Raw genomic sequence first — 27,326 nt, 5'->3', positions numbered from 1 at the left:
AGTGTGCTACGGCAACATCATGCGCGACCCCAGAGTGGCGCGGGGACCCGCTTTAGCCATTCGCCTCCTGCCGCAGGTATGTGGTTTTGGTTTTTTGTTTTGTTTTGTTTTGTTTTTTAATGTGGATCATGCTACAGCTTTGTTGGAAAGTCATAGGTAGGCCAGGAAAGCTGTTCTTCATTTATAATTTTAACTACTGAAGCTGTAATTTTACTTAAAATGTTTCACATAGTCACAGTTAAACTAGCGTGTGTCTGTTTCCAGCTCTTCTTTAAAGCACTTAGTTTCACATGAACTTCTGTAGTTCTTATTTATTGTTTTCCCCCTATTAAGTACGTGATTCCTTTTTTTGCCTCTCCATTTCTTTCTAGGATCATCTGTAATGATCCTAAGCACAAGTCATCACTGCATAATCTGTGATCATATGCAAGGTGTCATCAGGGAGAATTGCAGCTCCTGGGAAATTGAGTCTTGGGGTAGACTTTGGCTTATCCTAGCATAGGAGCAGAGCTAAATGGTCCAGCAGTATGCAAAAGCTACTTGTGAGGAGGCAAAAGTATTTTGTTTACCCTGATATAGTAGTAAGTCATAGAACCTTAGAATGGTTTGGGTTGGAAGGGACCTTAAAGATCATCTGGTTCCAACTCCCTGCCATGGGCAGGGAGATGTTCCACTGGTTCAGGTTTCTCAGAACCCCATCCAAATGTAATACTTTATTTTCAGAGAATATTTCAACATAGACAATTTGATCATATACAAATTTAAAGCAGTCTGTATTTTTAAAAGCTACTTCATGTAAATAACTTGTGTTGTTCAGTATCTGTTTCTTAGAGTGAATTCATGTAAGTTTTGTTTAAGAAGTTCAAAACTGATGTTCATTTCAATCCATAAGCAGAGTACTGAATTTAAAAGGTAGTATGAGTTTCTTTTGTTTCATCAGCAGTAATTGGTCCTGTAATTTTTATCTAGCAAACAATTGTGTTCATAACATCATAATTGGACTTAAGTCCATTTGACATCTCAAAATTTGAAAACTCACTTGTCAGAAAAAACATATCATATTCACTTTCAAATAACAAATGGATGCTCTTACTGTGAGATGCCATTAGTATGTGCCTGTAGGCAGCTAGCCTATTTTATTAGTTTCATGCCCTACAGTCTTTAAGTCAACCAAAAATTTAGAGTCAGGACCCAGAAAAGTAAATCCAAAATGCTAGATTGCTGGCAGTCAAATCAAACAGCAATCTTCAATTTCCTGTAGAAAGAATGAAATATCATTTTCAAGTACACAGTTTTGTGGTTTTTTTCCTTCCTCATCCCTGCTCAGAGTACCCAACCCAATCCCCCTGAGGTTCAAAAGCAGAAGGGTGCACAGAAAAGAGCACTGGCAAGAAAGCGTGCAAAAGAGCCAATTCGACCAGGAACACCAGAGCCTGTGGAAGGCAGAGAGCATGTTTATGTGCAAACAGGTAAAAGGCTTTTTTTTTTTTAATATGCATCTGAAAATAAAGCTTGCTGATCTATATTCACTTGCTAAGCTGATGATGAAGTTGGTAGAATCACACAGGGATAAGTTTAAAATCATAGAATGCTAGAATCAGAGGTTCTATAATCCTTTCCATTATAACCCTTTATAAACTTGTCTAATTAGTGACATTTTCCCAGAAGGTCTGTTTTGCAGTTTTCAGTGTACATTCTTGAACGCTAGTCAAGACTTCTTTATTTATTCTTTCCTTTTCCAGGATCATCAGAGAAGTTTCATATATGCTTAAAATTGAGAGGTTTAAAAAATTTTGCTTCAAGTGAACTACCCTTTTTGGGGATCACTTCCATGAAGTGCACCTGACATTACAGGGAGCATAGCATCAGGTGGCCTATGCAGCAAACTCATCTATGTTTTAATTTGAGCTGCCTTTTTTTTTTTTTTAACTCTATATAAGACATTTTATTTGACTCTTTGGATATAATTCACAGTGTAGAGTCATCAAAATAGTTTAGACTTAAAATAAAAAGAATCCAGCTTTGAGTATTCAATGTGCTTTTGTTTCTAGAACTGTATCTGGAAGAGATTTGTGATCGTATAGTAGAGGTTGATGGAGAGTGTCAAACAGATGAATTTTTGGACAGACCACCTACTCCACTCTTCATACCAGCCAAAACGGGAAAAGATATAGCTACGCAAATAGAAGAAGGAGAGGTATGAAGCAAAGTCAGTCCACAAAGTGCTGTTGAAGTATGTCTCCCATGCAAAACACATTTCTGATGCAAAATTGAAGTAGAAACAGAAAGGAACTAATCCTCACAGAACATGCAAAAAAAAACCAAAACCAAAAACCAAAACCCAACCCAACTTTCCAATGTCTGCTTTGATGTTAGGTGCAAAATTAAGAAAGATACTTCTCCATATGCACTGGTTCTGCTGCTTTCAGCTAAGAATTACAGTGCTGAAAAATGCGCTCTTCTGTAAAACGTGTCCAGCTCAAGAACAGGTGGGGAACATAGAAACAGGGTCCAAGTGAATGCTCAGCTTGTCCCTGGCAGTCCCAACAGTGGCTGTGGTAGGGTGTGTGTATCTCACTCCAGTCCACTCATCACTTACCTCCCAGCTGCACTCATGCTTCTTTCTGCCTCAGCTGACACTGGCCCCACCTGCACTTCTCTGGCCTACCTTCAGCACAAGGGCTTTGTTCAGCCTCCTGTTCTCCTTGCCAATACTTGTTAAGAGCAGTTGTGATGAAGGGACATTTATCTCTGTTTCCGTGATTCTTATCCTCAGTTGTTTGACTTTGACATTGAAGTTAAGCCAATCCTGGAAGTGCTGATTGGGAAAACAGTTGAGCAGGCTTTGCTGGAAGTCATGGAGGAAGAAGAGCTGGCCCAGCTGCGGGCACATCAGCGTGCCTTTATAGAGCTGCGTAACGCAGAGTTTGCTGAATTACAGCGCCTGGAAGAGCAGGACAGGCGTATCAGAGAGGAGAAGGTAGGACTTCCTGCCTAACAGCAAAACAGTCTGAATGCTCATCAGAAGGGAGAAAAACATTTCCAGTACTGAATGACAAGCTGTGAGATAAGCTGGATATACCCCAAAGGGCACTGTTAACTTTGATATTCCTCCTAGCATTTTGGTGAGCTGCACTCTGCCACGTGCTCTCATACACCACCATCATACTGTTGTGTTTATTTGGAGCAGTCACGCTTGAGTGACCTGGTATACTTGGACATCTGATCAAGAGACCAGACCAACAGCTTTTTATTCTGTACCCGGTGCAGCTGTTTCTTAAATCTTTTCATTATAATAACTTCTAAATTAATAGTCAGAGTGCTCAAAAGTAAGAGAGACACTTCCTAGACTTTCACACCCAATGCATGCACTACTCTATGTGCACACGTACATCTCAAGATCTCCAAGTATTATGCTATATTATTAATATTTGGTAAATAGGAATAAACAGAAAAGGCAAGTCTTACTCACTATTCATCAGTCTTGTATAATTGGGGTTTTTAATGTTTTCCTGGACCAATTTGAGTTTTAATCTTTTTAATCATCAAATAGGATAGAATATTGGAAAGATGAAAAGTTCAGGAAACACTATCCAACTTCATCTCATTCTAAGGCCAATGATCAGCTTGATCTGCAATAATAAAGCAAGAAGGCATGAGATCAATGTATACTAAGGCATCAGAGAAGGGTTTCATTTGGCCAGCTGTGAAGCCCTTATTTTACAGACTTCCCAAAATCAGAAAAGGTGGACCACAGAACACAGAAGTGTGTTTCTCTGTAATTTTTGGGCATTTTAATACTTCATAGATTGAGTACAAGCTTGCTTTGAAGCACTCTTTCATATGAGGACTTTTTGTGGAAGGCAGAGGCTGCAAATACCAGGTAGAGACTGTGATTATCTGCAGTTTTGATTATCTTTGCAATTTAAGAGACTCGCACTGTGATAATTCTTCAAAGTCTAGATCAAAGAAGTAACAGCTAAAGGCCTCTAAGTTTCACATGCATAATTACCTTGACAGGAACGTCGCAGACTCGAGCACTTGGAAAAGCTGCGGAAGCAGAAAGAGACCACGGAGAAAATTGCAGCTCGGGCATTTGCTAAGCGTTACCTGGCTGACCTTATTCCCTCAGTCTTCAGCAATCTTTATGACAGTGGATTTTTTTATGACCCTATAGAAAGAGGTTTGTATTTGTTTTTTAAAAATATATGAACTAAGTAATATAAAGCTCAAAACAACCATAAAACATAGCATATTCTTCTATTATTTAGAATAATGTCATAAGACTTTATTAATTTACATTTGTGGCTGAATTCATAGTTTTAACACAAACAAATATTATTGGTCATCTGTACAAGTAGTCAAGAATAAGCAAGAGCTGACAGTGTGACAGTGAAAAGATCTGCTTTGGAATTGGACAGATATAAATGAGTGGTTAGGATTGGTACAGTAGAGAGAAAGAGAGAGATATCCAAATTGAAGTAAATATGTTTTGATAGAACAGACAAAGAAATCAGTATGTCATTCTGAATATTTTTTAATGATTATCAGAGCAAGGGAGAAATTAGTCAATTAGAATTAGGCCCTGAAAATAATTTTGGACTTGTACATCAGTGATCTCCAAGCCTTTAGAATCACCAGCATTTCTTATGGGCTACCTTGCTGCACCCCACTTCACCAGGCTCCACATGGGCGCAGACCACGGCTTGGGAACAGCTACACTCTCTCCAGAATAAGTCATGGGGTTAATGCAGAAACTGAGTGTATTTTGCAACCAGGGCAGGCTTTGGGACCACAGCATACAAAGAGTATGATTTGAGAAGTACATGGGTAAGCAAGAGCTCTTTAGTCAGAGGGAACAAATGCTTTCAGCAGACCACACGCCAAATGTCTTTGAAAGCAAGGCAGGAAGTGTTATTCTCCTGACTTGTTCAGGATAGTTATTTGGATCTCACTAGAACATGACTGTATATCTCAACTGTGCTAGCCCTTCAAGGGTGCCAGACCTCTTTGAAAATCACTGCAGTTGAGAGGACTCTGGTCAGAGTCCATAATGATGAACTCAGTAAGAGAGGCTGGAGATAAGAAACCATACAACACTCAAGAGATTTTATCTGACTCTTACAATCAGGTGTTTTCTGGCAGGGGGGTTCATCCCTTAATTGTTGCAGCAAATAAAAAACAGCCCCCAAGTCCTGTCAGTCATCCTTAATAAAATGGCATTTTCTCTTTCTTTCTTCCTGCTAAATTCTTGCAGATATTGAGACAAAATTCCTTCCATGGCTGATGTCAGAAGTGGAAGAAACACTACAGAAGAAGGTTCTGGGGAGGACAATGCTTGACTGTAAGTTAGCAAATCCTGTAATGTAATCTGGGCTGCTTGAGGTTCTTGATTGCTTTTTTCCTGGTTAGAACAAATACCACATTTACATCGTCACTGTGGATTAAGGCAGGAGGTGTCATTTTAGCAAGAACTCCAAGTACCTTTGTGTTTAGGGTTTTTTTTGGTTTTTTTTTTTTACTATATTAAAATGTTTTAATGTTGGAAAACTACTACTACATACAACTAGGTAACTGATTTTCATCTGAAATAATAGGAGTGTCAGTCATGCTGCACTGTTCACTCTCTCCTGGCTTTATACTGTTTGAGATGTGTTAATGCTGGGAGATACAACATGTGTCAGGAAGAGAATGGTTAAAGAACACAATTCTTTTTTTCTGCTATAAAGCTTCTACTTCCTCTGTTACACAGCTACCATTGCTGTTATGTTCTCTGTAGTGTGCCTGATTATGCCAGTGGGAACAGACAAGCCCATCCAGTGTACTGCCACATGTATACCATGAAAGTCTCTTAATTGATTTGTGTAAGCTCCCAGCACTCCTATATGAAAGGAGGAGAGTCATAGGCCATGATTGACTGAGAAGTGAGGTGACCAACATTTTTCATCAAAACAAGGGCTTACCTCCTGCTATAGTCAATAATCTTGTCCTTGCTTTTGAAATAGATTGAAATATCAGTCTTTTTTGGGGGCTAGTTCAAGCTAAGTATTTGGGTTCTTTTATTATTCGGTCTTCAGAGGCTGTAGTTGAAACACCTGAACAATCTGAACTCTCTCTTGTGTAGAATCACAAAATTATGATGTATGTATATCCACTGGAGTGCTCCTAGATCAAACCACTTTTTACACTTGCATTACATCTTCCTCATTCCTATAGTTTTCCTCTTGCTGGGATTTTGAGTTTTAATTAAAATTGTGTTTGCTTCCTTTAGATTTATTTTCAGTTTAACTGGGACCCTGAATTTTATTTGTTAAGATATAGTATGATTTGGACAATTACAGCTGGTCTGTTAGGTTTTTTATCCTGATATATGTGGTAGTATGTACATTCAAGGATCACTTCTTCACATAGCTCTTCAGGAGGGGAAGGAAATTTCTTTTAATAAAAAATATATTGTATGTGACTACTGAATTAAAACATCCTTAGGATAATGTTGTTGCAGGATACACTGTTGATGAGAACATCTATCACATTCCTGTTAAATCTGTTTAATTGTTTAACTAGATATCATAGTCTTGCTCCAGTTCTGAGATATACAGAGCACTTGGCACAGGCCAATAAGTAATGTCAGCAGCTATTTACCCTCTGTATTTCCTGACTTTTACGCAGTTACCCACTGTTGAGTAAACATCATCTCTGCAAAAGGAATATCCCCCAAATTTTGTACAGGCAAACACAGCCTCAGCTGAGACAGTTCATGGCTTCTTTCCCCTCTTAAGGAGAAACAGGGAGAAAAGTCTCTAAGGATCCATTTTTAACCTATTTGAATGAAGACTGCCCAAAACATCACCTTATGTGTAACCTGGCTAGTCCTTGTTCCTGATGGGGTGACCTGCTCTGTGAGTGAGAAGCAAATGTGAGGAAATCAACAAAAATTTCCAATATTGCACCCTTTCCAAATCACTGCATTGAGTGTAAACCAATCATTTAGCTACAGCAGCAGGGATGGTTTTGTCTCACTTAAATATTCTTTCATTTTTAGTGTTACTTCAGGGTTCTTTCTCTGTTTAAGAAGTTACAGGTCAGTAATATATAAAAAATGTTAAATTATAGGGGTTTTCCTCCATGTTTGTTAATGGTGGCTTTCTGTTTCAGCCTTGATTCGTACAGTGGTTGAAAAACGCTTAGATGCATTTAGCTGTCAGCCTCTGCCTGATCAGACAGAAGCACTTGCTGAAGAGCCCAGGCCACCAGATGCAGCACCCCAGGTGTCTGGTGAGGCAGATGCTGCTGACCAACCAGTCACAGAGAAAGAAGAGACTGACCAACCTGTTGCTGAGGAACAGCCTTCAGATCCCATCTCTTCCCAGCTGGAAGAATCAGATTAAGCAGGAACACAGGATTTGGAAACTGAGTAACAAACAGGCAAGTCATCAAGTAAATGGAGATGAATGGCTCAGAAAGAAGAAATTAATTCCTCTCTATTTACAAGTATCGTGCCGTACCCATGCTGAAAGAGGAACCTAAGCAACAGTAAAGCATTAAAACATGTTTTCCATATGTGGCATTGTTGATTACAGGCTGTAAAAATCAAAATAAGTTACTAGTGCAATGAATGGCAGGGAAATACTATCCCCTTCTACACAATCCAATACATCAAAAAACTGTGAGATTTACTGTTGAAAAATACTGCTGTCCCACACCCTGTGCTTGAAGGACATTGAGAGCATCATAATAACGTTTGCAAGTGCTTTGATAATGTTCTTGGAACAAAATTTCCTTACTTTACTACAGCAGTTAGATAAATTGCTTTTCACTCATATTAGTCTTTCCTCACAAACTTGAATGGGCATCTCAGCAGGTAATAGAGCAAAAGCAGTTGTTCCTCAAGCTTTTCAAGTTCAAAGAGTCCCACTAGGAATTTCTGCCAGTGCAAAATCCTCGTTAAGTCCCTGACTCCTGGAACTCAGGTGAGGGGCTGGAGCCACATGCTAAGTCCAGTCTCGGTTTTCTTTGTAATCGTCCTTTCCTGATGGTTTACTGGAAATGGTACCAGACATGACTGACAAAATGTGCCTGCACTTCCTAGCGTATCTGTCGGTTCACAGGCCAACTCCTCAAGTGGGACAGTCCACCTCACAAAAGTACATCTGTGCTACATTGCAGCAACACCGTTTCCTTGCTGGGTCAGTGTCCCCAGCAGGAGCTGTCCTCGGCAGGCAGGTAAGGCCGAAGGGTGGCCAGCTCTGCACCCAGAGTGGCAAGGGGGGGTGGGGGGGCGGTCTGCAGCTCCTGGGTGTGTGTGTGCTGCACGCACAGGGGGAACCGAGAGAAGAGAGAGGGAGCTGTCGCTGCAGGCACTAGAGGGCAGAACAGCCCACAGCAATCGAGCTGTAGAAACGGGTAGAAAGACACTACTTGATATCACCATTGCACACCCTGCACTAGTGACACTCTTCTGGACTTCCCTTCTCTGCTAAACCCTGCATCGGCCTTTTGCAAAATCCACTCATTTATAACATGAGGAGCCAACACTTGAGCCGCCCAATGAAGTCTACTCTAGATCATAGAATCATTTGGGTTGGAAGGGGCCTTAAAGATCATCTAATCCAACAACCCGCCCCGCCATAGGCAGACACATCTTTCACTAGATCAGACTGCTCAAAGACCCATCTAGCCTTGCCTTCTCTGAGTGTTGTGGGTTTCAGGGCTTTTTAACTGCAGCTGCTCAGTTTTCCATGCCATGTCTCAGCCCTAGGGTTGATCTGAACCCTTTCAAAAAGTTCAGCAGAGCTGTTTCAGTCTGTCCTTTGAATGAGATTAAAGGAAAAGTACATTTCCCTGCCTATATTCAGCCATCTTTTCAGACAGTAAGCAACTAGATAAGCAACTCTTAACACATCTGGGTGCTGGACCCAGAATGCAAACTTCCGAGTGCTTTCTCCCAGAAACCAGACATGAAGTTCATGGCCTTGCACTGTGTCCAAAGGACCACTTGTAGCAGAAGAGTTGAGGTGGTACCTCTTCTGGTCATGCCCAGGCTGGGTGCCTGTCAGTAAATGCCTCGAACAGAAGTGTGTGCGCTTCCTATCTTTGTGTGTTTTATTAAAAGCAGATGGTTACTATATGGCTGTATCCATGTGATTTGCATCTATTGATTTCTCTGCGAAAAGCCAAAGCATTACTTCAACAACCAGCCCAGCAGTTTAGCTCCTTGTTTACTTAAACATCCACTTGGGAAGTCATTGAGACTTACTGCCTGACCCTCATTCAGTTTGGGAATCTTTTTGATACTGATGGACCACTTTGGGACCATTGGACTCTCCGCATTTCTCCACTTCACACTGACAGACTGAGAGCTTTCTGGTGAGAGTAAAGCTCACAACAAGTTTGCTGCTGGCAGAAATCATGGGTTTCATAATGCTGCAAAGAGAACGAATAAAAAGAATACATCTGTGAAAGTGTTTGTTTGCTTGCTTATATGCATGTGTTAAACATGAACCTTACTTTATCCATTTTTAATGTCTATACTCGCAGGAGCCCGAGGAAGCTATATTAACAGCAGAAATATACAGCAACAGCCCAGTGGTGTTCACACAGCCACGGAGTCCTGTCCTGCACTCCTGCAGGAGACATCTTTAGACCAGTATAAAAGTATCTATCATAGTGAAATAATGAAACTATTTCAGTGTGGTTTCTCTCTGCCAGGGTTTCTTTAGTAGTACAAACCAGAAGCTAGACATGGCCCAGAGTACATTTCAGTGGTCTAGCTGTTATGCTGCTTGATTGCAGTATCATTATAATTATAAACTGCCTTATGTTGCCTTACTTCTCCTCCTCAGCTGCACCACAGACATTGGGCACTCTCGAGTTGCCCAGGCCTTGGTTATTAACATATGATAATATTAGCACATATGTATTGTCACTGGCAGTTTAAGTTAATAAATTTAACAGTGAACTGTAGCAACTCTGGTAGTGGCATATCCCATGCTGCTGACTGCCATGGGGTTCATGATTTCTGACAAAAAGTCTGGCTGAGAGGCTGGTACAATGTTTGCAACTGCCCCAATAGATTACTTTTATCTGTGAGAGTCCTAGCTGGATCTTGCAGCCACTATGGAGACAACACATGCTGTTAAAAACGACCTAACAGTGGATTTTGACTTAACAGCAATTGTGATTCAATCATGCTTTGGAAATTGAAATGATATCTACTTTAAACCGGAAGGGGGGGGGGGGGGGAAGACCATATCCAGGAGATCAAGGGATGCCATTATTCCACTCTATTTGGCCCTTGTGGGTCTATTTCTGGAGGACTGACCCCAGCTGTGGTCTTCCCCAGTTCAAAAGAGGCACTGAAAAATTGGAGGGGTTCCTATGGAGGGCCACAGAGATGTTTAAATATGAACTTGCCATGGGAAGCAAGACTGAAGGAACTGGCTGTGTTCAGCCTGGAGAAGAGAAGTCTCAGCTGGATCTGATCATGGTTTCCCAGCACTGAAATGGTGGTTATGGAGAAGGTGGAAGCATCTCCCCAGGGATGACCTGCGACAGGACAAGAAGAAACAACCACCGTTTGCTTCAGGGGATGTGCACATGCTGCCTTCCCGTGCTCCTCAGCCTGCTGGGATGCGGATCTGCAACAGAACCTCAAGTAAAGGAAGCAAAACCAGTACGTGTGTGCAGGAAATTCTTAATGCTGTGAGGTTTCTTAATGCCTTCCTGGGAAGTAAATAACCACCACCAGCGCAGGTGGCGGGTTGTGTAGATCCTCACAAGTACGGATAACTGCGTGCGGCCGCAGCAGAGGCGATATCGGCGGCCGGACAGCCGCGGTACTTACAGTCCGTTTCCATCAAGTTTCCCGGGAGCGCCGCCGCCGCCGAAGGAGCGCTCCGGCAATCTCGGACCCGCACACGCCTCCGCGCTCCGCTCGGTGCTCGCCCCCACGGCCCGCGCTGCCCCGCAGGGGCGGAGAGGGGAGGGGACGCGGCGCGGCCGCCCCTCGGCCCGGCCCTCCCCTGCCCCGCCCGCCGCCGCCCCGCCGCCAGCCGCCTCCCGGGGCCGGACACCGCCGCGGGGACGGGGGGAGCTGCCGCCGCTGCGCTCCCCGGCCCGGCGCTGGGGGAGCGGGCGGCGCCCGCGGAGCTGGGCCATGAGGTGAGCGGGGCCGGCGAGCGGGGCCGGGCCGGGGGCGCTCCGCCGCCCCGCAGCGGGGCCGGGGCGCTCGGGAAGCGGGGGACGCGCTCCGGGCGGGGCGCCGGCGGGCGGGCGCCGAGCACCGGGGGTGTCGGACCGGGCGGGCCGCCTGCCGCCGCAGGAAAGCGAACTGTGCCGCAATGTGTCCCTCTTCAGGAGGAGAGTTTGGTCTTTACTTACTTATTTTCCGCTTCTCCCCCTTCGACTTTCCCCACGCCCCAGTCGCCGCGCAGGCTTGTCCGCCCGCAGCGCCGCGCACCGGAGCCCCGGGACGGGCGCCTGGCCCTCCCCGCCCCGGCCCCTCTTGCGTCCGGGCTCCGAAAGGCCGCAGGACCGGGGACTGGGGCGGGGGGACGACGGACATCTGTCCATCTTTCTTTCGCGCCGCTCTCCAGCCCCTGACGGGGCTCTCAAGGCAGAGCGTGGGGCAGCGGGCGGTGCTGTGATCCGCGTCTGGCCGTGGCACCCCCGTGACGAGAGACTAGGGTCGTGGTCCAGGAGGTTTGTTGCCGCGTGGGAAAACATCTGCGGGCCCAAAGGTGCGCCCGCCGCTCGCACACAAGTGTCGACGCCTTCATCAAAATCCCAGCCGACAGAAGCAGCCGCAGAACGGTTTGCATCAGGTTTTCATCTCTCTTCAGCAGGCTGACAGCTTACTGAGGTCGAACCTTGAGCTGTCATTGACTCCTACGGGACACACGACTTTTGTTTTGTTTTGTTTTCTGTGAGGAAGAGGGATTTACCACATTATATGATTTGTTTGGGTTTTTTTTCCTTAAAGTACATAACTTGGTTAAAATTTAACGTTCAGTTGTTTTTTATTTCCCTGTTAAGAGTCTGTGTCCCTTAGTCAAATGACAATTCATTTAATAGAAAGGTGAATTTGGTACAGCCAAACTCTTTTCTGAGGGCTGTTGCTTTCCCTGTCTGACTTGAGCATAACAAGTATATTTTTCCTTACAAAGGAGGGCCAGTTTAGGCTGTTTTTTTAGATTGTATTTGAAGTAGTTGATGAAGAAGAGCACAAAGTAGTAACTGTCTTTTAAAATGTGAATTTAAACATCATCTTCCCACCTCAGCTCATATTTTTAATTTATAAAAGACTGTGTAGGACAGAATCCAAGCTATGTTTTTGGGTACATCATATATCTACATATGTATTTGTGGCTACTTTGTTCAACATGTAAGATTATTCATATCACCTTGATGATGAGGGTCTTCTTGAATAAATACAAATGATACAGATGTTCACTTTCCAAGAAGCAGTAGGAGAGGATGTGCTTGGCATTATTACCAGAAGATCAGCAAATCTGGCTCTGACAGGATGAGGAAGAGGTTCCCAATCTGAGCACTCACATCTTGGTATTGCAGTTGTAAAATTAACATCAGCATGTGCACCTTATTATTGGTTGTCCCATGCTTAGCAGAAAATCTTTCTGTTTAAGTCTCAGATACTTAATCATGTACAGCAGCACAAAGTGTCAGTCAGTCCCGTCCTGACTTGGCAGCTTCTCCAGCAAGAGCATCTCTTTTTTTGTCGCGCAATCTGCAGTACACCACTGAACCTGTAATGTGCAGCATTTCTGTTGTGCTCTGACCCTTCGCTGAGGAGGAATAAAGATGGTGTCACTGGGAATTTCCCTTCACCAGTCCCTCCTGTCCCTGTTGTTGGTCTGAAGAAGCAGCGCACAGAGCCCTGCTCTGCTTCTGTCCATAGGGAGTGATCATACTGTGTGAGAGAAAATGGGGCTGTGGGGGGCAGGTGGCTCTGGGTGGAACCTGTGCTAGACAGAGGTACAGGTACAGTGAGAGGATCAGTGACAAACTGTGTGACTATAACTCGATACTGTGCATGTTTGCTGCTGTGGTGCCATTGTATGTGCAGTATATTTTCCACCATTAGTGTGCACTTACTTGCCCTGAATTGTAAGTCAAAGCAGTCAAAATCTCATTTGCAAACCTAATGGGAGTGGGTATAGATCCTGGAGTAGTAGAACTGCCTAACCTCATTTTGAATTGTTTAGTGCTCTGACATGGAAATAGGGCCTGATCGTTCTGATCATGCAGATGCTAAAAACTGATAATAGGATTATTTGTGTTAGAGTGGGAATAAAAGGTAGAAATAACATTAGAAGGACTGTACCAGTTCCTCTGGACCTGTGCATCAGAGTGAGAACGGTAGTGGCAGGTTTGGAGAGTTGGGTAGAAGAAGGTACATAAACACAGGAAAATAAATAACTATTTCTTGAAAAGGGCCATTTAATCATCTAGTTTATTCTCTAAATTTAACCAGGTTGAAGTCTTAATTTGACATCTTCAAGTTTATTTAAAATTGCTCAGTTTTTCAAAGATAAAAATGAAGAGTTAAACCATTTTGACTGCATTACTTGTGAGTAGACTTTCTTTTAACCTGGACACTTGCAGGTCACAGATTGATGCTCTCTAACTAAAGACAATAACTTTTATTTCCTTTCAATTCTGTAATTTTCTCTGCAGAGAGAATCTCCTTGTTGTGAAGCTCTGTGAGCACATGCATGTATTCCCTCTCTGTCTGCCCTTCTGCCAGGGTTTGGTGGAAAGTAAACATCGTAAGATAACTCCCCTCCCCATGACTATTGAGATACGTTTAATCTGCAGTGTGTTGCATGCCTGGGACCTGAGCTGCTGTCCTTCTCCCTCAGACTCCTAATTTCTTGACTGATGATTAAAACCCAAAAAAACATCAACCCCCACCCTGCCCATACGTGCACTGTACTTAAGACAGTCAGTGCTGGTGTTATAAATTTCACCTGACTTTACAAATCTAACTAGTCCTCTTCAGTAAGAGCAATCCAACACACAAGATGTTTTCAAAACTAGAGTATTGCCAACTAGTTCCCTACTGGCCCTGCTGTGCTTTTATTTTAAGATGTTCCTGCTTTCAAAGATAAGCGGGAAGCAAACAAGACTGCTTCAAGCACCAAGGGAACAGCAGTCACACACTTCTGCTTAAGCCCGTGCCACCGTACAAGCGGTCACATCATTTAATTGTCACTAAACCCAGAAGAAACTGTTTGTTCTTCTCTTGCGTGTGTGGAAAGAAGTAGGAAATCTCTTTAAATGATGCCAAGGATACTGCTATTTTGTGATAACTAGCAGGAAATAACAAGAGTTAGGACAGAAAGAAGGTCAGTTGACTTGAATTCTATATGGGAAAGTCTTGAAAGTTGATCATAAAATGTAATCCTGCACATATCCTGAGGATAATCAAATAAATATTTTGCTTCTAGCTTTACTTTTTTGCTGACTTATCTCTATCTTCCACTACATTCTTCTGTATGTGGGCTATTTGCAGTTTGATGTGAAAGTGTGTTTTGGGTTTCAGATGTCTCCAACATGACAATATAGAAGTGACAGTTCTTTCCAGTGGGCTTTACTGTCTGTATGCATCTTATATTTCCTCTTTTTTCTTGCTTTTTCTGCTTGTCCTGATTGATCTTTTGTACAATGGTATGAGTTGCAGTGCTAAATCAGGATCAAGGATGCCTTTGTAAACTAGTTCTGTCTCAGAGGACAGAGTAGATCTGTTTTTATCTTTCTCCTTCCTACATCTAGAGCACTATTTTAGGAGAAGGAGTTTCACAAACAACTTGAGATAGCAAAATTTAAGCTTCCCAAATAGTATTAGCTACTCATCATTGCAAGCTGGAATCATGATACAATAGAGATTGTACCATAAGGCACTGATTTTTAGTTCTAATGAGTTGGAGAGATAACTTGATCACACTGATTACCTCACAGTGTTTTTTCAGATTTCGTGATTTTTCAAAGTGCATCTCTGAAAACTGACACTGTATATTCCCTTGCTTAAACCTCAAAAAACTGCAGTTGGAATAAAGCACAGAAAAGCATGCATTTCTAGTCCTTGTGGTGGGTCATAAAAGAGTTTAAATTAAGCTCAGTTGTGCTGGGTTGGTAACAAAACATTCTTGTTTGTTGTAATTTTTTCCTCTGGAGGGCCTCGGCTTTTAAGTATAGAAAGATTAATCTAGCAAATTCTTGAAGATAAACAAATATAAATGAAAACTGTAGTTCTTGTTAGTATCAGTGAAAAGCCTGAAAAAGTAGCTGTGTAGAAGAACTGTGTGCATTTCATCTTGTTATTCTTAACTTAGGAGTATAAAGGAAGATATAAGGAGTATCTCAGGAATACTACCACGGTCTGCTGAGTGGCACCTAGTCCTGCCTCTCCAATGATTAAGTAATGAGGAAAAAGACATTCCAGCTGTCTGACCCACAGGGATCAGAGAGTAAGTGCTGATGTTCATCCCAGTCCAACTGCTGGGAGACAGTCCTCTGTGTAATGTAGGATTCCCTGTCCCAGTTGTTGTCTCCTCTGTCTTCTCCTCCCCTGCTCTGAGGGAGATGGAAAAGAGTCTGTCCTAGGAGGATGCTTCTTCATTGCCTATTTTCTGTGTATCCTGGAGAGGAGCAGGGGAATTGTCTCTTTTGTATGTTGGGATATAATAGGAGAGCATTCATCTCTTGGGTCTCTTGAGTGGTACTGTTTCTTTTGCCTTACATGGGACAGTGGGGGTCCTGACGGGAAAGCTCCTGTGCTCATACTTAAGGTAGTTCAGTTGGTGGCTGCCCAGACCTGCGTGTTGCGCTTAGAGGTGTCTCAGTGCTAAATGACAGCTCTGTGTGCTGAGTGGTGTTGCAGATGACCTACATGACCCAGACACACCTTGTGGAACTTCTCACCATGTTCATTGCACAGATGGCACCGTGCTTTGCCTTCACAGTGATGCTAACTGTGTTGGAGGGTCGTGTGCTGCCACTTCAGGTGCTCTAGTCACTCCAGAATGGCAAGATTCATCCACAGATTAGTGAATTTGCTGGGTTTATCCTGTTGAGAGGCACTGTCCCTTGTCAAACTTAGATCATCAAATGATCATCTGAAGAACTGTAGCAGAAAACACATTGGCAGCAAATGCAGAATAGCAGCTGGTAGAGTGCACTTAGGAAAATACTAGTATAGCATATCTAACCTGTGCTAACGTATACAATAGCAAGCAAATGTAGTGCATTGAGTAATATTAAACTTTGCTCCTTCAGTCAGTCATTCTACCTGTTGCTGCGAATGGTGTTGAGGAACTCTTGAGGATAAGCAAGGATATCTTCTGCAAGAGTGTCTTGTATCTTTTAGAGAGAAATGCAATACCAAGAGTCCCATGTGATTCTTTTGGTCATAAACTGTCACTGCAATTTTGTTGGTTTACTTTAGTTGGAATGTTATTTCAATTACCACAGCCTGTATAATGTGATCAACAGCTTGGTTTGTCCTGTCCTACAGAAATAAGTAACTTTAGAATCAATATGGCTTTTTAGAAGATTACAATAAAAGCGCTGCAAGACTGGGCAATAAACAAGCTATAAAAAGTGGTTTACATGGCATGAATATTCTGTTTTGACAATGCCTTAACAGATTGACGCCCAAAGAAGACACCAAGTGCAATAGTAAGCAGTGAAAAGGCCAGTGATACACATGTTGAAGACATAGCAAAGAGGTGGAATTGCCAGGTGGAATTGTCTCTAGAGTCATTGTCACAGATATGCCATGCAGAGAACCAAGGGGAATATGAAAGGAATAGAAGTAGTGATGCTGAACAAAGTTGTGGAAAGAGGTGATGAACAAAAGGCAAAGGAAAGATAGTAAAATGATGGGAAGTGTTAGCTAAAAGAAAGAAGTTACTAAAAACATAACTGAAGTTGGATTGAAGTAACAAAAGAGAAACTCTTAGATGGAGGAAGAGTACAAAACCCCCAGAGATTTGTTTAGTCATTATAAGTTCTATTTTAATTAAATTTTCACTTAGTCTTAGCAACCAGCTCAACTTTCTGTGCAGAGAGGCAACCTTCGAAATGCTCTGGGACATGGTCTGGGATGCTTTCTGGCTTCTGATTTTTTTTTTTCCCCATGCTGGGAGACATGGCTCACCAGCCTCATTGAGTAAAGAAAAGACGTTAAACCCTTTTAAAGTGATTAAGATAAACTAAGAAGATGTAACATAATGCTTTTCTGCTTCAACTGCACTTAGGTATCTCAGCAATCACACATATTAATTAAACAAGTGACTTAATATCTCTCCTAGTGAAACAGTAGTAGGTGATTTGCCTGCTGAAACACTATGTTTTAACACTATATTTTTGTATTTTAAGGGCTCATCCAAGAAAAGACCAGGGCTACTGGCCAGAATGAGTCCAAATGCACTATGATGCACTCCTCCCTCTTTCAGTGAAAGGGACATTTGAAAACTAGCAGATGAGGTATCCTGAGTAGAAGCATCAATTACTTCTTGTAAATGTGGCAGCCAGGTAGCCCTTCCTTATTCCAGTGGTGCTAGGCACTTGAAGGAGATCAAGAGATCATCAGTGATCGCTTTAGTGGTAGATGCTAATGCAAATAATGAAAATAAGGTGAGGATTTCTACAGTTGTGGGAAAGCTGTTAGATCCCAAATGAAGGAGAATGAAACTCCCCTTGTCCAGAAAAGGGCAATATAGCTGATGAAGGGTCTGGAGCACAAGTCCTATGAGGAGAGGCTGATGAAGCTGGTATTGTTTAGCCTGGGGAAGAGGAGACTCGGGGAGACCTCATCACTCTCTACAACTACCTGAAAGGAGGTTGTAGCCAGGTGGGGGTTGGTCTCTTCTCCCAGACAACTGACAGTAGGACAAGAGGACACAATCTTAAGCTGCACCAGAGGAGGTTTAGGGTGGACATTAGGAAGAATTTCTTCACAGAAAGGGTGATTAGACATTGGAATGGGTTGCCCAGGGAGGTGGTGGAGTCACTGGCCCTGGAGGTGTTTAAGAAAAGACTGGATGTGGCACTTAGTGCCATGGTCTAGTTGACATGATGGTGTTCACTCATGTTGGACTTGTTGATCTCAAAGGTCTTTTCCAACCCAATTGATTCTGTGACTTCGTGATTCTGTCTGTAACTAACAATTTCAGTGAAATGTAACACAGCCTGTAGCACTGATTCATCACAAACCAGTGAAGCTGATACATTTCTGCAAAATGTTTTGGTTTCAGTTAACTTAGCATATTCAGGCAAAAATAAGTTTACTGGAAATATTTTGACTTGTTCATGACTCACTTGTTTTTACAAATCTAACACTCCTTTCCACGCAAAGCAAGTAAATACACAGGTAAAGCAAACATATGTACTATAAAATCTGTGATACTAAAATTCTGTAGTTCTGAAAGGTATTCTCAGCTTGCCCTTATGTGAATCCATTTGGGGGGGTCGGGGAGGTGTTTGTGTGGTGACATGCACTATGTCCTGGTTTGAAAACCTGTTGCTTTGGAATTTTAATTTTACTTAGAACAAAAGATTGCAGAGGCGTTTTGTGTCTCTTGGCGGTTGCAGATGGATCGTAATGATATTCTTATCACTGGTCATGCCCAGGCTTCTGGACCTTATTACTTCTCACATAACAGCTGCCAGTGACAAGAATAAATTTTAGTCTTGGAAATCATCTATACTTGACCTGTGCACATTTACATGCTGCTCTTCTCTAAAATACTCTTAATGTTAAGTGATAGAAGGAGTCATCTCCCTTTTTAATGCATGAATTTGCTGTACAGATTTTTCATTGAGTCTACTAAGGTATGTGGAGGTGTTTGGCTACTGAAAATGTATCCTAGTTTTCAAGCATTTATTAAATAAAATGAAGAAAGGCTGCCCTGACCAAACCAGGGAGATTGGCAAGGAAGAAAACAAAACAAGGATAAATAGGAGAGTAAATTGGTTTTCCCTCTTTATCTTATTCTAAAAGAAAAGATAGGACTTGAAGTGATTTTTTTTTTCCTCTAAATTGTTCTTACCGTTTCAGTAATTTGTCAGTGTTGAAATCTGAATCTCAGAACATTGCAGGCTTCAGCACCAATACAGGCAAATATTTACAGATTTCTGGACCTCTAGCAAAGATGAAATACTGAGTTACAGAGTGTATAAGAGGATGTTAGAAGTCATCCAAGTGACTTGGTTCAGAAAAACAGAAAATTATCAGATTTTTGCTGTTTTTCATACCACTTTTATCAACATTAAAAATCTCAACATTATAAAATAATATAAAATAATACATTACAAAAATTAGTATAGACTTCATTAACTAATAGAAAATAGAGAATAAAAATAAGATTATTTGAAATGTTTTTTACCCGGATCAAAAAAACAGTTCACAGAATAGTTGACAACAATGTAGAATGAGGGTCTTTTTTGATTTGTAAAACTATTAGCAGGATATATTACTGTAAAAATTTTTACTTTTCAAATTCACTGACTTTTTAGACTGTATAAGTCTGCTGAACTGCTGAAATAGAGGGTCTATTTTATATCTGCCTGCACTTTGCATTCATTAATCCATGGTGGACTATATTTCAAGCTATTTATTTGGTAGTGATAGGAAAGTTAAAGGTTACTTATTTTTAAGTTGTTTTTTTCGTTCTCTGGAAGTAGTGGCTGAACTCTTCCTTTACTGGTCTCCTCAGGGCTGTTCAGCACTGGCCTCGTTATCCTGGTTCATAATTCCTTTGGCATTCTCCTTCACTGAAGAAAAGAAGCTTGCGTAGAGGAGACAGTCTCCTTTAATTTACTCAAGTTTCAGTTTTGCTGGAGAAAATGGTAGAACAACATTGCTGTGCAGGTTGAAATGTTACACAAGCAGGAACACTGTGCGTGTAATGCTGCATTTTTTTTGGCTTCTTGTTTGAGTAATGTGCAAGAAGTGACATAGAATCCCAAAAAGGTTTGTATACCTTATAGTTGCTGAGGAGGCTTCCAGTCCAGACCTCCAGTTATAACTCTGTGTTACAAGCTGTCAGTACAGGAGAACAAGAGGTTCAACTGATCTTTAGTTGACAGTGGGGAGCAACATTTTATCTCTCCTTTATCTGAGAAACAGGTTACTGTGCTGAACATGAATGGTCTGTATCTGCTTTTATTCATGCATAATGACCTGCATATCTATTTTTATTCATCAATAACCTGCAAGTCACAATTTGTGGAATTTTGGAGTCATCGTAGGCTTGATAACCAAAGGAAGAACTAAGAAAACAGCTAAATAGTAGTTGAGAATGTGTAGCTTTCATTAATCAGGCATATATACAGTATTTGGAGGATTTGGATATTTTTAGATTTGTGCACCATAGGCATTCTAAGCACTACTATGAAAATAGAACCACTAAAACTAACATACCCTTTCAGCAAATGCAATAAGGAATCACTCCTAAAGTTACAGTTTAGTTCCAACAGAATTAGTCCCTGACAATTAGTGTGATGGCCAGTTTCAGTAAATTAGTTCTAATAATTGCCCCTTGCCTCTGTACCGTATGAAGTGGTTGGTTGCATTTTTCATGCAGTATCCTGCTCCAGCCAGTCCTCATGTGTGAACAGAAGTGAAAGGATATAGATGATATTGCTGCAGAGTTTGCCATTGACAGATCCGGCTGCTGTTGGCAGAAAATCTGAGTGTGCAGATTGAAGCAAACAAATGGAGGGATGTAACAGGCAGCTGTTATCCAGTATAAGGCTTGTGCCATTTAATTAAACAAATTAGTTACTGCTGTCTCTCTACCTTGAATATTAAGTTCTTAGTGAAAACTCTTTGCTTATGCTTTAGAGTTATAAGGATGTATTAGTGCTATCATTGCTTCCTTCAGAGAGCTTAAGCAAATCTCTGAGGCCTGTAGGAGTGGACAGAAAAAGGAAAACATTTTTTCCAGCCGAGACACTGGTAACAAACAGAGAGGCATATTGTGGAAGAGCATTAATTATGTTTTGATACATAATTTATGTATAGAGACATCCAGCTTTTTTGAAGGAACTAAAGATGCCAAGCTGCTAAAGCTGTTGAAATCACTATTAAGATCACCTGTTGCATCTAAAATGCCTGAAAATACCAATATTCTTGACCTGGAAATCCTTTTTTAGGTAAAAATTCTTTACAAGTTTCTGAATGGAGTAGTCATTTCACAGCATTTAAATTTAAAGCTGCTAAATGTGTGTGAGAGTGAGCAAAACTGAGAGTGGAATTTGACCGAATAATTTGAATAAAAGTATTTAGCAGCAACATTACATACTGCATCACATTATTACAATAGTGCTTAGGATATGCCTGGGTGATGCCGTAGCTAAGTGCGAGTTTGTGAGTATCTGAGGCTGGGAGATTTTCGATTACTAAGCAAGATGTGTGAGGTAAGGTGTTGGCTTCCAGGTGACAAATCTGTTTTTATGATTTCCTGAAATTTACTGATGTTGCTAAAGTACTGGCTAAATGTGTTTCCCCCTCTCTGGTCACAGGAGTGACTGTTGCACCGTGTGAAAGTTGTCTGTCCGTCTGTCTCTACTATGTGTTTTGCTCACCACTTTGGAAAGTTTGTGGCTGCTAGTGTGTTTTATTTGTATAAAGCTTATGAAAGGACCAAGTGTTAAAGCCAAGGTTTTTGTAAAACATTTTTGAACTCTTTGGGGACAGCTGCTTGAGGATGATGCAGGAAAGGGACAGGAAAACTCCCTGCCAACCAGCCCCTGTCCAGCAGAGAGGAGTGGAAGTACCTATCTTGAAGTGAGTGTTGGGATGCAGGTCTGAAGTAATGAAAAGAGTTTAGCCAATGTAGTGAGGGAGAACAGGAAAAAGTGGTTTCTCATGTGACCTTGTACAAATGGGTTTGGTGTTTATTTTATGCCAGGGCTCAGTCCTGAGTTTCAGCCAGTGGACCAGAGTCCTCTCCACAAGCTCATTGAAATGGAAATGGTTTTGCCCTGCTGCTGTGGAATGCAAATTATTTTAGGAATGTTCCTGGGTCTTGAGGCTTTCTAAAGCTCACACTTTAAAGATTTATTTTTTTAGCTTATTTTAAGCAATTCTCATAACAAAACAAGGATCTAGAAAGATGATTGGTGCCTTGATCCTGACCCAAACAATATGAAGTGTAGGTTTGTCTTCATGTGTACGAATAGTTCTCTGCAAGTCAGTGGTGCAAAGACATGGGAAATGCAGAATTGCTTTGCTGGATCAAAGTCAAAATGCTGAGTGCTTTGCAAAGCCAAATAACAAGAGCAGCCCTCAGTAAGGCAGGCTGGCATGAGATGCCATTTGGTATCATTCCCTAGGAGTTTTTCTCCCTTTTGTTAGTATCTCTTTTTAGAAATACTGTTTAATAGCATTTCTTATTATCAAGGCACTGGAGACGGGCAAAGGCTTGTGTTTGATGCCTTCTCTGCCATAGGTCTTTTGCTGACCAAAATAGATCAACATGGAGTGATAGAAGCTAGGAAAACTATGATGAGAGAGAATGCCATATTTCAGAACAAGAAAAACTTGCTTAGAAACATGGAGTGGGATTTGCTGGTCTTTGTGTTTTGGTATCAGAACACAGGATATAAAATGGATTTACTTTTAATGAAAATTGTGGGGTTTTGCTTTAAACTGAAAACAGACTTGTATATATTAGGTGCATATGTGGACCATATTTGATGATGCTATATGTTGAGGGGATCATAACCAGGTTAGACTATTGATTGGTTGGTGAAAGGAATGGTACTGTTTTACATACAGATTTGCCAAAATATAAACCAACAGATCCAAAAATTATCAAAGTCAATAGAATCATGTCTTGAAGTTACTGGCAACTGACAGTGCTCTTGGCTGCTTGCATACCAAGGCATTTAATCTGTAGAGATGTGTACATAGTTATAAAATTTCCTTCAGCAGCAGGACCAGTTTATATATTTGTATAGTGTCTGCGTATGCGTGTGTATACATAATTTAAAACATTATCACGAAGGTATAAAAAATATTCTTAGTAAACACATTAGAGAAAATATATCCTTGAGTTTATGACTTTTGTCCATCCACAGTCTGCCTTGTGGTTTTGTACAATTTTTTTACCTTTGCATAATTCTTTGTTAAAGAGAAAGATGTTACATATATAATTTGGGGTTTTCCTTATTTTTTACGTTCACAAATAAGACTTACATAGAAAGAACTTCTGCAATATTAATGAGGCAGATTTCTGGATCAGGGGCACAAGCTTTTTTGTGTTGTACTGCTCAAGTTTATTGCTTAATCAAGGGAAAGATGCAGAATCCTGTACATAAAGAAAAACATGATGGCAAAACAATTATTCTGTTTTATAATTCTAAAATAATTCCAAGATTTGAAAAACAAATATAATTGGACCATTACAAATTATGTTATTTTATATTATAAAAACAGTGATTTATAATTTTCACCAGTGAGGGACTCTACATGTGGTAGATAAAAAATGCACAGAATAGCACTGTTGAACACGTTTGATGAGTTGTAGTTAACATTCACCAAATCCTGATGTGGATACACACGTGGGACTAACAGAAACTTCAGAAAATCTCCGTAGATTTCTTACATGGAGAATTTAGTCCTGCATATTCATTTTTCCCTGTTAGTACTCCATAAATCTTAAATAATTTCTCTATTATTTATATTACTTTTACATTATTCTATATTATTATTATTTTCTTTCCTGTTCATAAATTCAGGAGAAGAGAAACTATGTCAGCAGAAATGCATTTAGCCCACCACGAGCACTAGCAGTAGCCAAAAGAGCACAAATAGGGACACCAGTGGAATGCAAATGCTCTGTGATAGATGCGTTGTCTCTTGAAGGTGTGTTTTCTTCTGATGGATGCAACCTGAGTCATAAGGTATGCTGAAAGTTAAACCCCAGCAACTGATTTCTGTAGTGGGGGAAGAGAGTCCTTCCTGATTTAATCTCAGTGTAAGTAGGTTAAGTGCGGTTTTCCTGTCATATCTTTGCTTGTGTGTTTTAAAGACATCTGCAACTGTGTTACTTACCATAGATGTCTTGAAAAAATACTTCTATTTGTTTTTTACCTTTACACACTTAAAATATGGTAAAAGGTACTTAGATAACAATATAAATTTACATGAGGCTGTTGTGAATCTATAAGTGAGTTGTGCTGGACATTCTTCCAAGTATCTGAGGTACAGCAGTGTCCCTTTTCAGCTGCCTAAGTAAGGTGGATAGACGACTTCACAGCCTCAGAAGAGTCTTCTGGTGACTGGTTAAAAATGCACCTCTTTGGCATGCAGCATGAAACGGAGGTGCATTTTTGGGCTGTATAATGTCAGGTCATTAGAAAGAATATGCCTGTGCTGACAATTGTAATTGTTTTTTGACATTGTTTTTGTGCGAAAAACAGTGTAAGGAATCCTGTAATAACTTCTGAAGACTTGGTGGGGGCAGATGCTATTTCAGAACAACTGTGTTTCCGCTTGCAGTGGATTCATAATTCAAAAGCTATGATCCAGGTCTTTGTCTCTGCATGGTATAGGTCTCTTTTGCAGGCAGCATGTTCTCTTGTCATCTTCAGATGGCATCATGGTGAAAGCACAAGTCCTTTTGCCTAGTAATTCCTTGCAGTGGGGATGAAGTCTTTATTAGTTGAAGGCACTGCACTGACAGTGGCAACATGTAGCCTGCTGTTTCTGGAGATGACAAAGGTTGGCACGTATACAGTCACATATGGATGTCCTTAGAGTCCACTGTTCCCTCTGCAAGGCCCAAATTTTTAGCAATTAACACCACAGACAAGTGCCTTGCTCTCAACCAGAATGGAATCAAACTGCAGAGTAGATCTTTTTCAGAAATGAAGTGTTTTCTGGATAATGGAAATCAGACTAGGACACTTGCTGCTTAGGAAGCATGCACTCAGCATGCCTGTTTTCACCTGAAAAAAGGAGACTCATTGATGTCCTTTCAGCATGTGGGCCCCTTTACTGCTCCTTTCTCCCAGCTGCACACAGTCCCAGTCAGAGACAAAGCTAGTTTATAAGCTGTATGTTCACCAGAGGCAGCTGTTTTGGTAGAGGACAGAGGTTACAGAAGAGAAGTTGATGTGCTGGCACTTGTGTTTCATGCCTCATCTGCAGTCCCCTTGATCTCAGACACAAGTGATTTACCAGCAATCTGCCCATTATCTGCCTGGCTTCTTGTAAAAACACACAAACTTCAATACTGTAGGACTTGATTAATTTGCTGAAATGTAAGTGTCTAATACTCTTTGAGATGCCCTGTGTAGCCTTGCCTGACTTTTAGCTCCTGGTCAGAAGGAGGGACTCTTTCTCCTTTACAATCATTAGTATTGCTATCAGACTCATGTGGGTGTTTCAGATGTCCTTGGGCACCTTAAATGACACAGGATGCTTGTGCATGGGCAGTTGAAGCATCTTTCCTTGTAGTATCTTCCCTGACGAGACTTTCTGATGAGTTGCTCCCTCTTAGTTTTATCCCACTAGGGAATGTGTGCAGCACAAAGGTGGAAGGGATCTTTTTGGTTTGTGTTGAAAATAGGAATTTTCTGCAGTAAAGTCTATAGTATACCTGTCAACTACCCCTAACCACCCACCACTGGAAATAATCTTTTAAAATAAAAAGCTTGTACTTGTCTTCTGTTTGATGAAGTCAGCATACACTTGAAAGATAAGTTTAAGGATGTGGGAAGGAAAGACTAAGCGTGTGGCAATGAACTTGCCATATACAGTATGGAAAAAGTCCTGTCAGAGATGGACTGGTGAGGAAAACAGCTCAAACCCTATGGAAACAGAAGCTTTTACTGTAGTTTAAACATGTCTCAACATGTTTGTGTATTTTCTGCAGTGTCACTGTCTCCCAAACACCCCCTGTGAAGCTATTGTCTCCCACACAAGGTGTCCTGGGAAGGTGTCCCGAGGTGTCCCATTGGTCCTTTGTTTAACCCCTTCCTATTGGCTGTTGACCCCTTACCTGATGGTTTCTTTTGTGTGACCCTGAACTTGTGATTGGTCCCCTTTGACCTTCCTAAAAGCCTTATAAACCCCAACCCCACAATAAACTTCCTCTTTCGTCAGTCCCTCCCAGGTGGTCTGTGTGTGCTCCTTGCGGGGTCACCGGGCCACGTGCTGGGGTGGGGGGAAGGGCATTCACCTCGCAGGTAATGGGGCTGGAAGCATAAGGCCTGGAGGTCTCCCCCAGTATCCCCAATTCGCCGTATAAGCGTTCTTTATATTTCGACATCAGAAATCTTCTAAATTCCAGAGTCCAAAGCATCTATAAAATATATGTTCTCTACTGTATTTTATGCTAGAATTTACAATTTGATTCCTTGGGTGTTTGACTATGTTGCAATGAGACACCTGGTAAGATGATGAGTCTGATTTACTAACTTTATGTGTCTTGTTCTTGGGATTAGGTCTGCAAGTGCTTAAATGAGGATATGTAAGTTTATTGATTGTCAATTTGCTAATGTAATCAGCATCTTCTTATGTTGCCCAGTAGTGCTGGATGTACATCACTGTTGAGTAAATGCTGGGGAGAGCGCTCAGCATGACTGCAGTATGGTTGCAGGCACACACAGCATGTTCTCAAGCTAAGATGGCAACTTAGGTGCTTGCAGTGGATCACTGGAAGTGTTCTCTTAGTCTTTTCAAACATGAAAATGTGCTTCTAGATTTCAGCAGATAGCTGGATCTCAGCTTCCTCATCCTGGCACCTGACAGTCACAGCTTCTTCCTCGGCAAATTCTCATCAGCAGGCCACTAACTCCCCTTTGCCTCATCGTCCTCTGTGTTCATCTTACTTACTGTGAGTCTGTTTCCTTCTCAATTCTCTTTATTCTTTGCTACTCATTTTTCCTGTCATCTTTATTGCCTTCTTCCAAACTCCCCTTCCCTCAGCTCTCCCAACCAGCTCCAATTAATTTGTAAGTATCTTACGCTGTATTTTTAAAAATGAAGATGTTTTCTTTGACGCATTTCAGTCAGCAACAAAATACTGTTGTCTTCATCAGAGTCAAGTTTTCATAGCATCATAGAATCATTTAGGAAAAAACTCTTCAGACCATTGAGTCCAGCCATAAACCCAGCACTGTCAAGTCCACCACTAAACCACATCCCTAAGCTCCACATCTACATGTCTTTTAAATACCTCTGGGGATAGGGACTCAGCCACTTCCCTGGGCAGCCTGTCCCAGTGTTTGACAACCCTTTTGGTGAAGAGATTTTTCCTAATATCCAATCTAAACCTCCCCTGGTGCAA

The 27,326-nt window shown here is 41.5% G+C and overlaps 1 protein-coding gene and 1 long non-coding RNA gene across 2 annotated transcripts in view; one reads left to right on the top strand and one right to left on the bottom strand.

The window, feature by feature from the left end:
* Window positions 1-1,089: 1,089 nt before the first annotated feature.
* Window positions 1,090-10,950, bottom strand: LOC120324496. The gene is made up of 2 exons (XR_005565852.1): window positions 10,844-10,950; window positions 1,090-10,545 (listed from the first exon to the last, which is right to left on the bottom strand). It is a non-coding gene; the product is annotated as an uncharacterized LOC120324496 (long non-coding RNA).
* Window positions 10,951-11,066: 116 nt separating this feature from the next.
* The window catches only part of PLAGL1 (PLAG1 like zinc finger 1), a 46,207-nt gene continuing 29,947 nt past the window's right edge, over window positions 11,067-27,326 (top strand). Inside the window, exon 1 of the mRNA XM_027751478.2 lies at window positions 11,067-11,160. The gene's annotated coding sequence lies outside the window, so the exon portion shown is untranslated. The remainder of the gene's footprint in view (window positions 11,161-27,326) is intronic.

Source organism: Pipra filicauda, unplaced genomic scaffold (genome assembly GCF_003945595.2).
Source record: "Pipra filicauda isolate LSUMZ 115617 unplaced genomic scaffold, ASM394559v2 scaffold55_size4083901_pilon, whole genome shotgun sequence".
Classification (NCBI taxonomy): Eukaryota; Metazoa; Chordata; class Aves; order Passeriformes; family Pipridae; genus Pipra; species Pipra filicauda.
Note: the sequence above shows the minus strand (reverse complement) of the source record. Positions and strands in the feature narration are given on the sequence as shown.